We start from the raw sequence: 17,258 nt of genomic DNA, 5'->3' as shown, positions 1-17,258 counted from the left end.
CGAAAGACTGAACAAAGGCGATTCGTACTATTAACATAATGTTGGCAGTCACAGTCTCAACAGTTGGTGCACTGATCACATTAATAGTTAATTTTCAAAATAATGTCTATACTTATCAACTATATAAAGTTTTCAACATAATAGGGTAAAAATATGATCGCTAACTGTTAATGAATATTTCCATGAAAAATACCGTATGCCCTCATAAAATCCTTGGAGGCACAGTTAACAAATTGTTACAACTGTCTGTCGGGGCTGGAAGTGCCTACAGTAGATTAACAGCACTCCCGCACCATTGACTGTAAGAGAAGGCGTCAAAAATCGTTTCGCAGGCAGTTGATTTACTGCAATGCATTGACGATTTCAAAAATTCCAACACAACACAAAGAGCTCAGGGATATTACACGATCTGCTCAGACAATCAGCTTTCTAGGTTGATAATAGAACTCTCCAGCGTTCATTCCTACAAGAAACAAAGCAGTGCACGTGCCTGTGATCTCAGGAGTATTGTTCGCGTCGGTACCAGTCGTTAAGGCAGGGGAGAGGGAACAGGACTGATGAGAACGTCACTAGGGATTTAGAGACATGGTTTCTTCCTGTAAGAATTAAAAGCTTCCGGACTTCCGAAGCCCGCTGTTACGACTGCCTACTGGCACAGGCAGTAATCGCCGTTTTTAGTACATGTGGCAGCTACATGAACCTGAAATGACGTAATCACGTGCTAATACGCAAGAGGTTCAGAGTTGAGAGAGGGTGGGGGATGGAACCTGTAATACCTCACACATCCCCGACTGCGACATACCATACATAGTCTGTTTAGTTTTGTGGTTGCGATATAGAGTTGGCTGCATAAACTTTCTTCCATGCTTCTTTTGATATCTAGTGGGTGCACACTTGAGCGAGTATTTCAGAAATGGTTCAAATGGCTCTAAGTACTATGGGACTTAACATCTGAGGTCATCAGTCCCCTACACTTAGAACTACTTAAACCTAACTAACCCAAGGACATCACACACACCCACGCCCGAGGCAGAATTCGAACCTGCGACCGTAGCAGCAGCGCGGTTCCGGACTGAAGCACCTAGAACCGCTCGGCCAGAGAGGTCGGCGAGCGAGTATTTCTCCTGTCAACTAATTTTCGTTTGTCACCCACAGCAGAAGAAATAACAAAAAATAATATTCGTCCCTTCTTGTTCTGGCATCAGTTTTAGCGAGTGGACCAAGCGAGAAGGGCGCTCGTATTTTTTTATGAGAATTTGCTTAGTAAAGTAGTGAGTTGATGAAAAAATTGGTGTTGCCTACATTATTTCAAATACGACGTAAAACTTAGCGATATCTGTGTTACTAGCTTATCCAGAAAACAGACAGGAAATGTGGAGCGTGTGTGTTGTAAATCTGGAGAGATCTGAGACTGGAGAAAGCAAGGAAAAATATTTTCTATAGTATTATAAACTGTTGACAATTTTGCAGAAGCGGAAGGGGTGATGTAAACGAAGCACAGTTTCTTACAAAATGAAACTCAAAACAACTGAGAACCTGTATCTTAATCACTGAACATACTAATGCTGCCATTCATATCTACAATGTTTTTATCTGAGGGAGTTGAGTGTATATGTGATACGTGCACATTATTTTGCTGCCATACAGGTAACATTCCGCTACATGCACAAGACTTTGTAAAACAAAACTGTAATGGTTTTGCCGGCCGGAATGACCAGCGGTTCTAGGCGCTACAGTCTGGTACCGCGCGACCGCTACGGTCGCAGGTTCGAATACTGCCTCGGGCATGGATGTGTGTGATGTTTTACATTAGTTAGGCTTAAGTAGTTCTAAGTTCTGGGGGACTGCTGACCTCAGAAGTTAAGTCCCATAGTGATCAGAGCCATTTGAACCATTTTTGTAATGGTTTTTGACATTGTCTGTTAACATGAGAACAATTGATCGCAAGCTGGTGATCAACGCTACTGGAAATTTTCAGAACGCAGATCCATCAGGCATTTTCAGTTGCAAGGAGGATAGCCGTGAACGGCCAAGTATACTGGTGTGCAAACTTTGCATGGTATTTCACAGCCAAGCAACATAGCTCGATGTAACGTAGACCGTACATAGAACTGGTACAGTGTAGTACAGCAGATAACTGAAAGATACACAATAAGACGAACAGAAATGACACTCTTATTCAAAGACAATAATTACACTAAAGTCACCGCGATTGGGAAGGCGAGACGTGGTTCTTAAACGGGTGTGTGATCGCCACGGAGCACAACGTGGTCCGATGGTGGCCGCAAAGTTCGCAAAGAGCTCCTGTGGTAGGACGTTGCGTTCCTTCACCAGCGCTGCTGACAACTGTTGGATGGTCGATGGTGCATATGAAAATGCTGCAACACGTCTTTCCAATGCATGTCAGACGTGCTGCATGACATTTACGTCGGGGGAATGGATACAGCAGGCCATTCGCCGAATATCTTCTCTTTCCAAGAGTTCCTCTAGCTGTGCTGTTCGATGTAGTCGCGCACTGTCATCCATAAAAATGAAGCCAGGGCCGAGCCCTCGTCTGAAGAGACGCACATGGGGAAGGAGTACAGCGTCATAATAACGCTGACCTTTGAGTGCACCGTGTTCAAGGATCTGGAGGGCCGTACGCTCACAGCAACACTGTGCTTCCCCGCACCACAGTACCGAGATCCCCAAAAAGCCTGTGTTCAAGAATGTTCTTTGGCGCATTAAGTGTTCCAGTCTATCGCTATATCAGGGTGTCAACACAACGCAAAGTACAGGTCATCGGGCAAAGGGACCACCCCCATGCAGCCTCCGTGTGGATGCCTTGCAGTCCTGTTCAGTGTGGTTACAACTGCACCCGCTGTTTGACGTGGCTCTCTTCTTGCTTGTAGCTGACATCTGCTGCTGTGGTTGGCCCTGGTCGACCATCTCCTCTCTTTCGGGCTGCAGAGCCTGTGATTCGGAATGCCCCCATGCACGTGAAACATGACCGTGAGCACTACCGAGCTCTTGGGTTATACTCGACACATTTCGTCCTTCTACCAGTTTTCCGATGATTCTCCCACATATCTATCTATCTATCGCATTCGCCTTACCCCCGAATTTTGCGCGGGGTTGGCGTGGTTAAATCGTATTTGGCATGTTCATTTGAAGGGGTCGCCGGTTGCCCTTCCTGCCGCCGCCCAGTACCTCCCGGGACGGAATCACTGTCTGCGCCTAGTGTAAATCACGGAAAAGTGCGGATGTGTTTCAAATGTCAGGCGGGACGTGGGGACCAGTCCAGTATTCACCGAGAGCGCTGTGGAAAACCGCCTAAAAGTCACATCCCAGTTGGCCGGCACACCGGGCCCTCGTCGTTAATCCGGCGGGCGGATTCGATCCGGGGCCGGCGCGCCTCCCCGAGTCCAGGAAGCAGCGCATTAGCGCTCTCGGCTAACTTGGCTGGTGATTCTTCCCTGTATGAAGTCATTCAAATATTGCCTCCGGCCCATGTTGTAGCGGCAAACACCACAGACGTAGTAAGCGGATTGTCATATCGCTGGCTTAGTTGCGGAGTATCTTTGCGGGCATCTACATCTACATCTACAACCATACTCCGCAAGCCACCTGACGGTGTGTGGCGGAGGGTACCTTGAGAACCTCTATCGGTTCTCCCTTCTATTCCAGTCTCGTAATGCCCGTGGAAAGGAAGATTGTCGGTATGCCTCTGTGTGGGCTCTATTCTCTTTGATTTTATCCTCATGTTCTCTCCGCGAGATGTACGGAGGAGGGAGAAATATACTGCTTGACTCCTCGGTGAAGGTATGTTCTCGAAACTTCAACAAAGGCCCGTACCGAGTTACTGAGCGTTTCTCTTGCAGAGTCTTCCACTGGAGTTCATCTATCGTCTCCGTAACGCTTTTGCGATTACTAAATTGTCCTGTAACGAAGCGCGCTGCTCTCCGTTGGATCTCCTCTATCTCTTCTGTCAACCCTATATGTTACGGATCCGACACCCGTAAGCAGTATTCAAGCAGTGGGCGAACAAGTGTAGTGTAACCTACTTCTTTTGTTTTCGGACTGCATTTCCTTAGGATTCTTCCAATGAATCTCAGTCTGGCATCTGCTTTACCGACGATTAATATGGTCATTCCATTTTAAACCACTCCTAATGCCTACTCCCAGACAACTTATGGAATTAACTGCTTCTAGTTGCTGAACTGCTATATTGTAGCTAAATGATAAAGGATATTTCCTTCTATGCATTCGCAGCACATTACACTTGTCTACATTGAGATTCAATTGCCATTCCCTGCGTCATGCGTCAATTCGTTGCAGATCCTCCTGCATTTCAGTACAATTTTCCATTGTTACAACCTCTCGATATACTACAGCATCATCCGCAAAAAAGCCTCAGTGAACTTCCGATGTTATCCACAAGGTCATTTATATATATATTCTGAATAGCATCGGTCCTACAACACTCCCCTGCAGCACACCTGAAATCAATCTTACTTCGGAAGACGTCACTCCATTGAGAATGGCAGGCTGCGTTCATGTTATCTAGGAACTCTTCAATCGAATCACACAATTGGTCTGATAGCCCGTATGCTCTTACTTTGTTCATTAAACGACTGTGGGGAACTGTATCAAACGCCTTGCGGAAGTCAAGATACACGGCATCTGCCCATGTCTATGGCCCTCTGAGTCTCGTGGACGAATAGCGCGACCTGTGTTTCACACGATCGTCTTTTTCGAAATCCATACTAATTCCTACAGAGTAAATTTCTAGTCTCCAGAAAAGTCATTATACTCGAACATAATGCGTGTTCCAGAATTATACAACTAATCGACGTTAGAGATATAGGTCTATAGTTCTGCGCATCTGTTCGATGTCTCCTCTTTAAACCGGGGATGACTTGTGCCTTTTTCAATCTTTTGGAACGCTACGCTCTTCTAGAGACCTATGGTACACCTATGCAAGAAGGCGGGGCAAGTTCCTTCGTCTACTCTGTGTAAAATCGAACTGGTATCTCATCAGGTCGAGCACGGGATACGGAGCTGTTACGTTGTGCTGTGGGTAGCTCTGCATGTGAACTTCATTGTTATGGATATTCGAGTGTTGCTACAAGTGCTATTACAGTGAAGTAATGAGATATGGAGGGGAATTCAATGAAAAGGGTCGCAAAGTAGTAATGAAATATGGGCAGTGCCGCCGATAAAGTGTTTGAGTATCCGCTCGTTGCGTGTTGTATCGTACAACATCAATCATCCGCGTCGTGTTCTGTCTCCCAGAATGAACTAATGTGAATCAGTAAAAATTAGTTACCACAAAAGAGTGCAATCAAGTGCCAGTGTCTTGTAGCGAACGTGAGAACGTGCGTTCGATCATCGCGTTTCCGCATCATGAACAATCAGCCGCGCCACGACGGTAACGCGCACGTTCGTACAAGTGAGAACTGAGAACTGAAAAGTTAACTCTATGAGCAGTGTTATATCATTACTAATGTCAAGGAGGACTCGTACCAAATATCTTTGTATGCGGGATGAGCGTAAGAACTTTCGTTCGATCATTCGGCTTCCGCAGCTAAACAATCACCCACGTCGCGCCGGTTACGCGTACGCTCGTCCAAGTGATATTGTGGATAGATAATCATCGAGACTATCAAGTGGGATGAGCAGTTATGACTTACAATGCAAACAGCGCAACCTGTGATTTCTTATCGTCTCAGAATATAGGTGTTCATACCAGACGTAGGACAGTGTTGTGCTCCCCTGAACCCGCTTGCATATTTAGATACATAACTTCAGGCAAGCCAGCAGCAGTCTGGAGCAGAACTGTACGACCGCAGCGGGATTATCAGGTACGTGGTCGAAACGAGAAACCAGTTAAAGGGACCCCCACCATTTGTACTCACGGAATAGGAAATATTCCTTTAACTGCCTCGTGTTGCGGGACCAGCCGTATTTGGCACTACAGTCGCGCTGCCGTCTAGCCATGTGAAGCCCAACTTTCTGTGCACGATTGGGAGACCTCTGGCGACATGGTCCCGCACTTCCATTCAGTTACTTTATCCTTAAGTTTTGCAGAGCAGTGTAATTTCGACGTATCACGACAACTTTCTCAGCGAGCACTTGCTGCTAGTCAAAACCTGTTCTGTTTTTTTTTTTTCAGACAGATAATTAACAGATAAGTCTGTCTTTGTGATGGGGAAAGAATTCGATTTGGGACTGCAGTGTTCAACTACCATCCCGTCGGTATGTGCGGCCTTGCTGACACGTCTCCGTTAGGATATCGGAAGCCACACTGTCTGCAGTGTCCCACAGTAACTTAAGGCCTCATGTCAGGGAAATATTACTATCGATGTACAACTGAAGCGACGTCTTCAATTTCTGGACGTGGGAGTACCACATTATGAAGCGCTGCTTGTTCTATCCGTTTGCGGACTCTTCTAGCTGCGTGGAAAGGTACGTTGTCTTAGTCAGTCTGCGAGACAACTACCATGCGGAGTAAATGTTGTCTCCGATAACTGATACTATGAAATCTCTTTTCTCTGTGACTAGTGAAAGTAATAACATTTTGTATTGCAAATCTTAAAGGTCTCAAGTTAATGTAAATCTATGAACACTGAACACTGAACACTGTGTTTATCTTGTATAATGTAGGTCTTTTATTTCCGATTTTTAGCATGATTCCTGTCAGAGAGAGAGAGAGGGAGAAGAGTGAATATCATCGTCAATTTCCGACCCCATGTCCTGACCCTCTGTCCCGTTAAAAACCGTCCTTCCAAGCCACCCGTACTGAGTTGGTACATTAAAGTAGCACGTTAGTGAAGAATTTCCGTTCCCGACACAAAAAGGGGCTGTGCATGCTTTTTTGTATTGTGAAAAATAAAACAACTTTTTTCATCAACAACAGATGTCGTGTTAATTATCCCATGGAACGTTTTCGTTTGGGCCGTCTCGATCTATGTACCCCAAAAACAAAGCAACGTATTTTCAGGAAAATTAGAGAAAAGGTACTTCAGGACTCTCAGAAATAACAAGTATATAAAGAGTGTCATGAGAGCTTTAAGGGATGAATAGATGGCAACAGGACCGCATCTCGGTAACTATCTGATACTGTGGGATTAAAGTGTATTGTTAAAGATTAAAAGCCTGCAAAAGGACACGTTCAGTTAGTGTCTGTATTCCCAATACTGCTCGATAATCACAGTTTGATAAAATTTCAAATCATCATATTTCCGTGCGCAAAAAATAAAATATAATAAAATAAAATTTTAAAAAATCTGTAAAAAGTATAGGTGAAGTAATGAGTTAACGCACAACATGGAAATTACGTGTGATATAAAAGAACCTTAGAATTATCAGGAGAAACGCGAACATTATTTCAGATATTCATGGCTGTCCACTCTTACTTAAAGCATCCGTGAAGTCTGAAAAGTGGGAGAGCAGTGAGGTACCGTCGGAGCTGAATTTATGAATCTATGAGTCGCACCTGTGTAGCTCAGTCGCTAACATGTAAGCGGTGAGAGACGGAAGTACTTTCCATCAGACAAAGGCGATTAACCCGTAGTGGTGCGAACACATCGTGAAATGACTGTGAAACGTACATGGTCCCATCACACTAATGTGACCATCACCTATGTGCGGCGGTTCTAGGCGCTACAGTCTGGAACCGCGCGACCGTTAGGGTCGCAGGTTCGAAACCTGCCTCGGGCATGGATGTGTGTGATGTCCTTAGGTTAGTTAGGTTTACGTTGTTCTAAGTTCTAGGGGACTGATGACCACAGAAGTTAAGTCCCATAGTGCTCAGAGCCATTTGAACCATCTGAACCTATGTTCGGCGTGAAAGTGCAATAACCACTCATAGACAGCAGGTGGAAACACTAGTTCAAAAATGGCTCTGAGAACTATGGGACTTAACATCTATGGTCATCAGTCCCATAGAACTTAGAACTACTTAAACCTGACTAACCTAAGGACATCACACAACACACAGTCATCACGAGGCAGAGAAAATCCCTGACCCCGCCGGGAATCGAACCCGGGAACACGGGCATGGGAAGCTCGAACGCTATCGTACGACGACGAGCTTCGGACAGGAAACACTAGTACTAGAGAGTATATAAAGCGTGTAGGAAGGGATGCGGAAAACAGTGCAGACGTTGTCGTAATGCGGAAGCGAAGCGATTCAGCTGACGTTCAAAGGGGCATGATCATTGACTTGCGGGCCAGGGGTGGAAGCATTTCCGGAACGGCTAAGTTTGTAAACTGTTTGCGTACTGACGTGGTTTAAGTGTATCGTACATGACAAAACGGCGCTATCGAACACCCGCGCCAGACAGTTGTCGTCCACCACAGGCAACAGATGACAGGAATCAACAACTGCAGGGGTCTGCACGGGCGAATGGACGTGTAACTGTTGAGCAACTGACCATCCAGACGAATCATGGGACTACCAACAGTGACTCCTGAACGACCACTAGGCGAAAGTCGCTACGCATGCGCCTCTGCAGCAGGCTCCTCATACACGCACCCATGCTGACTGCTGTTGCTTAGCGACGAAGGCTGGAATTTGCACGCCAATACCGCAAGTGAACGTCCACTGAATAACGACAGGTGGTCTTTTCAGATGCATCATGCTTTATGCTCCATCGTACAGATGGCGGTTCGCGTGTCCTGCGTGAAACGTTTGAAAGCCAACATGCTGCAACCAGGAGGGAGCTTTGTGGTCTGGGGAATGTTTTCGTGGCATTCACTGGCTGGTCTCATCATTATGGAAGGCACAAATATGCCTCAAAACTTTTTTTTATATAGGAATCTTCATTTAGGTTGGCAACAGAAAGTAGTGGAATCCTCGACATTGTGTTACTTTCTGGTAGAACTGAATAGGATTCATCAGGATCGACGAGGGCAACCATCCACAGATTTCTGAAGCTTCCAACAGGTAACTTCTGTGTTGTGTAGTCAGTAATCAGCCCAATGGACTACGAGTTAGGCACCAAGCTGGCAGCAGTCTTGTACTGACTGTGAGTGTTCACGCATTCAGAGGAGTATTAAAATACTCTGTTAAACATCCTAAAGTTTACCGTCCCCGAGGTATATTTTGTCTTCGTGATTTATGCGATCGGAAGATGAAACACCGGCGTGCAGTCTACACGTCGAGATACTGCCGCCTGCACGCTACCTAACACTCCATCGCTGTCGCTTCTCACTGAACGCATCTCTCTCTCTTTCTCTCTGTCTTTCTGTCTCGTCCGCTCGTCTCAACCTCATGGTGCTATTTTAAATAATACTTGTAATTCGAAAAACGTCTTTATTAGTTAGTGATACGTGATGATCAATATTAGTGCACTGTTTTCCTCTGATTTCAGTCCTGAATATTTATTTACTTGAGTAAACTTTAATCTTTTGAGCACATTGCCAACTATCTCTATGGTTAACCTTGATTTATCGTCGTACCAACTGATTGTTTGAGTCACGCCTGGCCGCGCGGGATTAGCCGAGCAGTCTTAGGCGCTGCAGTCATGGACTGTGCGGCTAATCCCGGCGGAGGTTCGAGTCCTCCCTCAGGCATGGGCGTGTGTGTTTGTCCTTAGGATAATTTAGGTTAAGTAGTGTGTAAGCTTAAGGACTGGTTACCTTAGCAGTTAAGTCCCATAAGATTTCACACACATTTGACCATCTTTTTTTAGTCACCCCTGTCGGTAGGACCGAATACAATATTTTTTAGGACGTGCTGATAGAATGCTTCGAAAGCATCACGGAATGAAATCTTTTTCGATGGATTTTACTTTTAAAAGGAACTAGCGGAACCTCAGACGTACCACCACACTTGGGGTAAAGAGGGAGTAGAGCAGTTAGGAAATTATAGACCTAGTCTGTGTTACTCGACCGTCACTGTTTGTTAAAATTTATAAACAGTTTTCAGACAGACTGCTACGCCACAATTATTTGTTATCCTGATTAATTTTCGTAATATATCATATTTATAGTTATGACATCATCAGACAAAAATGATAATACAAAAACGTTTAACTTTAATACACAGAGGTCTTACTGTAGTAGTATCTAATCTCACTTTGTGTGCGCGGCTCTGCTCATTGGAAGTGGCTGCCCTCTTGTGGCTAATACTCCTCCACCCCTCATTGTGGTATTCGAGAGAGCAGAGGGTATTTTCTGTACCTCTGACACTTTCTCCGTTTTCCTGCCCTAGTTGCGTATGGTTCGCGAGAAGAACGACGCTAGTAAGCCTCCTTGTGGACTCGAATCTTAATTTTTCCTTCGTGGTCTTTTCTCTAGATGTACACAGGAATAAGTAATAATCTGGCTGACTCTTCTAGGTTGATTGGTTGATTTGGGGGAGGGGACCAAACAGCGAGGTCATCGGTCCCATAGGATTAGGGAAGGAAGTCGGCCGTTCCCTTTCAAAGGAACCATCCTAGCATTTACCTGAAGCGATTTAGGAAAATCACGGAAAACCTAAATCAGAATGGCCGGATACGGGTTTGAACCGTTGTCCTCCGGAATGCGAGTCAAATGTGATAACCACGTCGCTACCTCACTGGAGTTTAGTGTGCATATCTGTGACGCTTTCGTGCTTTTGTTAACTGAATCTGCTGCTAAACGTCTTAATCTGCTCTGACTCTTCTCTGTTCCCTCTGTCAATACTGTCCGGTGCGGACGAGCAATGTTCAGGCATGAGTCGAACAAGTGTTTTGTATGCTACTACCTTTGTTAATGGACTACGTTTCCTGAGAATTCTTCCAATGAATCCCAACCTTGCATCCGCATTACCCGCGATTAATTTTATTCTGCCGTTCTACTTCAGATCTCTCTGTACTCATTCTCCCAAACATTTTATGGAAGTAACTGCTTCCAATGATGATTTTGCTATCGTTTAATTATACAACAAAGGTTTTTTCTGTCTATGTACACGCAAGACATTACATTTGTTACGTTGAAGACCAACTGCACTCCCTGCACCAACCGTCGATTATCTACACGTCTTCCTGCATTTCGCTACAACTTCCTCTGTATAAAAAAAGCGTCATCCACGAAAAGCCTCATGAAACTTCAGACGTTGTGTGTGTTTGTGAAAAGTAATGGACCCACAACACTCCCTGGGGCACGCCCGAAGTTATTTTTACAAGACTTTACTCCGTTTAGAATGATATGCTGTTGTTCTGTTTGCTAGAAACTCTTCAGTGCGGTCACGCAGTTGGTCTGATATTCCATACTCTCGTATTTTGTGCATTAGGCGGCAGTGCGAAACTGTACGGAACTCTTTACGGAAGTCGAGGAACAGGTCATCTGCTTGGACTCCTTACCTACTTTTCTGGGTCTCGTGGACGAAAAGAGCGAGCTGGGTTGCACATCTGCATTGTTTTCGGAACGCATGTTGATTACTACAGAGGAGGTTTTCGCTCTCCGGAAATTTCATAATTCGCGAGCTTATAATATGTTCCAAAATTCTACAAGAGGCCAATGTCAGAAATATAACCCTATGAAATATAACCCTATAGTTATGTGCGTCTATCTGACGACCTTTCTTTAAAACGGGAATAGACAGTGCCTTTTCCAATCATTAGGAAATCTTCTCTCCTCTAGAGACTTATAGTACAGTGCTCCTAGAAGAGGGGTTTTTGGACTCGCATTCGGAAGTACGACGGCTCAAACCTGCGTCCGGCCATTCTGATTTAGGTATTCCGTAATTTCACAAAATCGCTTCAGGATGATTCTTCTGAGAGGGCACGGCAGATTTCCTTCCCCATCCTCCAACGTGAGCAGCCGTCTTTGGTTGTTTGCAGATGACGCTGTCGTTAATCGAATAAAAAAGTCATCAGAAGACCAAAACAATCTGCTAAACGATTTAGAAAAGATATCGGAATGGTGCGAAAATTGGCAGTTGACCCTAAATAACGAAACGTGTGAGGTCATCCACATGAGTGCTAAAAGGAGATCGTTAAACTTCGGTTACACGATAAATTTGTCTAATCTAAAAGCCGTAAATTCAACGAAATACCTAGGTATTACAATTACGAACAACTTAAATTGGAAGGAACATATAGAAAATGTTGTGGGGAAGGCTAACCAAAGACTGCATTTTATTGGCAGGACACTTAGAAAATGTAACAGATCTACTAAGGAGACTGCCTACAATATGCTTATCCGTTCTCTTTTAGAATACTGCTGTCGGCGTGGGATCAAAAAATGGTTCTGAGCACTATGGGAATCAACTACTGTGGTCATCAGTCCCCTAGAACTTAGAACTACTTAAACCTAACCAACCTAAGGACATCACACACATCCATGCCCGAGGCAGGATTCGAACCTGCGACCGTAGCAGTCGCACGGTTCCGGACTGCGCGCCTAGAACCGCTAGGGATCCTTACCGCATAGGACTAACGGAGTACATCAAAAAAGTTCAAGGAAAGGCAGCACGTTTTGTATTATCGTGAAATATGGGAGAAAGTGTCACAGAAATGATACACGATTTTGGCTGAACATCATTAAAAGAAAGGCGGTTTTCGTTGCGACGGAATCTTGTCAAGAAATTAGAATTATCAACTTTCTCCTCCGAATGCAAAAATATTTTTTTGACACCGACCTACATACGGGAGAACGATCACCAAGATGAAATAAGGGATATCAGAGCTCGTACGGAAAGATATAGGTGTTCATTCTTTCTGTGCGCTATACGAGATTGGAATAATAGAGAATTGTCAAGGTGGTTCGATGAACCCTCTGCCAGGCACTTAAATGTGATTTGCAGAGTATCCATGTAGATGTAGATCCTTCCCTAATTCGAGCTTTTGCTCCGTCTCTAATGACCTCGTTCTCGACGCGACACTCTTCTCACCCTCCCCTAGAAGAGGGTCACGTTCTTTCACATATTATCTGTAGAATCGAACTGGTATCCCGTCAGGTCAGTGGTCTTTCCACAGTTGAGCAGTTTCAGTTGTTTTTGTACTTCTTGGTCACTTATTTCAGTATGCGCCGTTTCGTCGTTCGTGCGACTGTTTAAAAGAAGTATAGTGCGATCTCCTTCTGCGAAACATTTATGCAAAAGATGTTAGGAATTTTCTCCTTTTTTGTGTCATCCTCTACTTCAGGGCCTTTATAATCTCTGAGTATCTCGATAAAGGGCTTCGATCCGTTTACTGATCTAACATAAGGCCAAAATTTCTTAGCATTTTCTGTCAAGTCAGTAGATAGAATTTTGCTTTCGAATTAGTTAAACGCTTTGCGCATGCTCTTCCTTACGCTAACTTTGGCTTCCTTTGGTTCCTGTTTGTCCGTGAAGATGTGGCTATGTTTAAATGTGCATTTTTGTTTATTTATTTCCAACGTGCTCCATTACAATATAGGTAATACTACGAGGGTCACTCCAAAATAAATGCACACTATTTTTTTAAAACCATCTTTTATACGTGTTTGAAAGTTTTACAGTGTGTAGATGCATCCTTTACGAACAATATTTTCATTTCTCCACATAATTTCCATTCCTAGCAACTGCCTTACGCCATCTTGGAACCAGCGCCTATATACCCGCACGGTAAAATTTTGGACCAACCTGTCGGAGCCACTGTTTGGCAGCATGCACAAGGGAATCATCATCTTCAAACCTTGTTCCACGAAGAGAGTCTTTCAGTTTCCCAGAGAGATGACAGTCACATGGAGCCAGGTCAGGACAGTAAAGCGGGTGTTTCAGTGTTGTCCACCGGAGTTTTGTGATGGCCTCCATGGGTTTTTGACTGACATATGGCCGAGCATTGTCGTGCAACAGCAAAACATCCTGTTTTTGCCGATGTGGTCGAACACGACTCAGTCGAGCTTGAAGTTTCTTCAGTGTCGTCACATATCCATCAGAATTTATGGTGGTTCAACTTGGCACGATGTCCACAAGAAAGAATCCTTGGGAATCGAAAAACACCGTAGCCATAATTTTTCCAGCAGAAGATGTGGTTTTGAATTTTTTGTTCTTAGGTGAATTTGCATGATGCCATTTCATTGATTGCCTCTTCGTCTCTGGTGAAAAATGATGGAGCTATGTTTCATCACCTGTCACAGTTCTTCCAAGTAACTCATCTCCACCATTCTCGTACTGTTCAAAAAGTTCGTTGCATACCGTTTTTCTTGTTTCTTTGTTTAGCACTGTCAACATCCTGAGAACCCACCTAGCACAACCGTTTTTTAACGCCAACACTTTTAGTATTCTGCAAACACTGCCTTCCCCTATCCCATCGTAGCGTGACAATTCGTTCACTTTGATGCGTCTGTCAGCAGTCACCACTTCGTTAACTCTTTGCACATTGTCTGGAGTGTGTGCAGTACGAGGCCTGCCACTGCGAGGACAGTCCTCAATATAGGTGTGCCGCAGGGGAGCGTCATAGGACCGTTGCTGTTCACAATATACATAAATGACCTTGTGGATGACATCGGAAGTTCACTGAGGCTTTTTGCAGATGATGCTGTGGTGTATCGAGAGGTTGTAACAATTGAAAATTGTACTGAAATGCAGGCGGATCTGCAGCGAATTGACGCATGGAACAGGGAATGCAATTGAATCTCAATGTAGACAAGTGTAATGTGCTGCGAATACATAGAAAGATAGATCCCAAAGTAGCAGGTCAGCAACTGGAAGCACTTAATTCCATAAATTATCTGGGAGTACGCATTAGGAGTGATTTAAAGTGGAATGATCATATAAAGTTGATCGTTGGTAAAGCAGATGCCAGACTGAGATTCATTGGAAGAATCCTAAGGAAATGCAATCCGAAAACAAAGGAAGTAGGTTACAGCGCGCTTGTTCCCCCACTGTTTGAATACTGCTCAGCAGTGTGGGATCCGTACCAGATAGGGTTGATAGAAGAGATAGAGAAGATCCAACGGAGAGCAGCGCGCTTCATTACAGGATCATTTAGTAATCGCGAAAGCGTTGCAGAGATGATAGATAAACTCCAGTGGAAGACTCTGCAGGAGAGACGCTCAGTAGCTCGGTACGGGCTTTTGTTAAAGTTTCGAGAACATACCTTCACCGAAGAGTCAAGCAGTATATTGCTCCCTCCTACGTATATCTCGCGAAGAGACCATGAGGATAAAATCAGAGAGATTAGAGCGCACACAGAAGCATACCGACAATCCTTCTTTCCACGAACAATACGAGACTGGAATAGAAGGGAGAACCGATAGAGGTACTCAAGGTACTCTCCGCCAAACACCGTCAGGTGGCTTGCGGAGTAAGGATGTGCATGTAGATGTAGATTGCCGTGCCTGCTTTCATTATGTAACCTGCTTGCCCACCGACTATCTGTACTGCTATCGACAGCAGCATCTCCATACACCTTTCTCAACGTCTTGTGGATGTTTCCCACTCTCTAGTTTTCACAGCGCGGATTTCTATAACAGCACGTTGCTTCTGACGAACGTCAAGTGTAGCAGCCATCTTGAAGATATGCTGTGACGGCGCCACTCACGGGAACAGGTTGAACTAAGTTTGAAAACAAGCGGGAAGGATATCTAAACACAGTAAAACTTTCACACATGCAGAATGAAAACTTTATTTTTACACAAATAGTCTGTGTGTGTGTGTGTGTGTGTGTGTGTGTGTGTGTGTGTGTGTGTGTGTGTGTGTATGTAGTTCAATGTAATGTTTGTGTTGCATGATGATGAAGATGATGATGACGAGAGAAGGGTGAGGGTGGAAGTCGGTACCGGCACGTAACCTATTCCTCGCGAATAGCACCGAGGGGCAGCCAAACTTAACGTCCCCATCTGGCGGACGGATCACCATCAACAGTGTCACATGCTCTGACTTCATGTGACGCTGTGGAGAGGTTTGGCATTTAAACGAGGACACTGGCGCAAAGTCTGATGATCAGGAACTTAACACCACCACCTCTCCTCCCCTTGCCGGCCAAATACTAGCAGTGAAATGTTTTCCATCACTAGGATTCGAACCGGCTTACCCTTGGGTCGACCGCCACCGCTTTAAACCAGCAGTTACGATCTGTTTCATAACGTGCAGGCTTTCATGGCCGGCGTATTTATTAGCTAAAACTTTCGGGTCGAGAGGCCGCGTCGATCTGTATAACTACTACTTCCTGACGTTTCTTTGCCAACTGCGGGCAACATCTTCCGAGGTAAATCAACGACTGGCTGCCAGGCCGTGGAGCTCCCGTTTATATAGAGCGCATAGAGAGCACCACCGACTGTAAGTCTATCTCTGACTAACGTCTTTAGTCTCGATTGAAGGTAATCGACTGTTACGTCGTTGGTGCAGCGTCGACCGCCATATCTTAATCAACTTTAAGCCTTCCTCTTTCCTATTAAAGTTATTGTGGTGTTGTAAGTAGGCTGTTTAGGTTTTTATGTTGGTAACGCCACATAGCGCTCTGTATGAAAATCACTGGCTGCGCTGTGTGCAGTCTGTGGCTGGTTAGCATTGTTTTAATATTCGCTATTGTAGTGTTGGGCAGCTGGATGTTAACAGCGCGTAGCGTTGCGCAGTTGGAGGTTAGCCGCCAGCAGTGGTCGATGCGGGGAGAGAGATGGCGGAGTTTTGAGAGCGGATGATCTGGACGTGTGTCCATCAGAGACAGTACATTTGTAAGACTGGATGTCATGAACTGCTATATATTATGACTTTTGAACAATATTACGGTAAATACATTGTTTGTTCTCTATCAAAATCTTTCATTTGCTAACTATGACTATCAGTAGTTAGTTCCTTCAGTAGTTTGAATCTTTAATTTAGCTGGCAGTAGTGGCGCTCGCTGTATTGCAGTAGTTCGAGTAACGAAGATTTTTGTGAGGTAAGTGATTTGTGAAAGGTATAGGTTAATGTTAATCAGGGCCATTCTTTTGTAGGAATTAGTGAAAGTCAGATTGCGTTGCGCTAAAAATATTGTGTGTTAGTTCAGTGTTGATCAGAATAGGTAAAGAGCGAAATGTTTGTGCACGTTCAAATAACGTAAGGGGTTTACCAGCACAGTAATTCATTAATTTTTCTAAGGGGACGTTTCAGTGTTTCTGAACCTCTACAACTTCTCTATACATGCGTGTTTAGTAATGCGATGTCCTGGCTAGCACACTCGTCTCACTAATAGGGGCTAATTTTAAAAGAAAAGAGGAAGGCTTGAAGTTAAATAAGATATAGCGGTCGACTTCGTGCCAACGATGTGACAATCGATTACCTTCAGTCAAGAATAACGACGTTAGTCAGAGATAGAATTACAGTCATGCAAATGGAAAAAAGAACGCATTGACACCGG

The 17,258-nt window shown here is 44.5% G+C and overlaps 1 protein-coding gene across 9 annotated transcripts in view; it reads right to left on the bottom strand.

Moving 5' to 3' along the window:
* The window catches only part of LOC126267249 (uncharacterized), a 698,963-nt gene that overhangs the window by 73,981 nt on the left and 607,724 nt on the right, over positions 1-17,258 (bottom strand). The gene's annotated exons all lie outside the window — the stretch shown is intronic.

The sequence above is a fragment of the Schistocerca gregaria genome, chromosome 4 (assembly GCF_023897955.1).
Source record: "Schistocerca gregaria isolate iqSchGreg1 chromosome 4, iqSchGreg1.2, whole genome shotgun sequence".
NCBI lineage: Eukaryota > Metazoa > Arthropoda > Insecta > Orthoptera > Acrididae > Schistocerca > Schistocerca gregaria.
The sequence above is the reverse complement of the archived record's forward strand: the minus strand, read 5'-3'. Positions and strand labels throughout refer to the sequence as shown.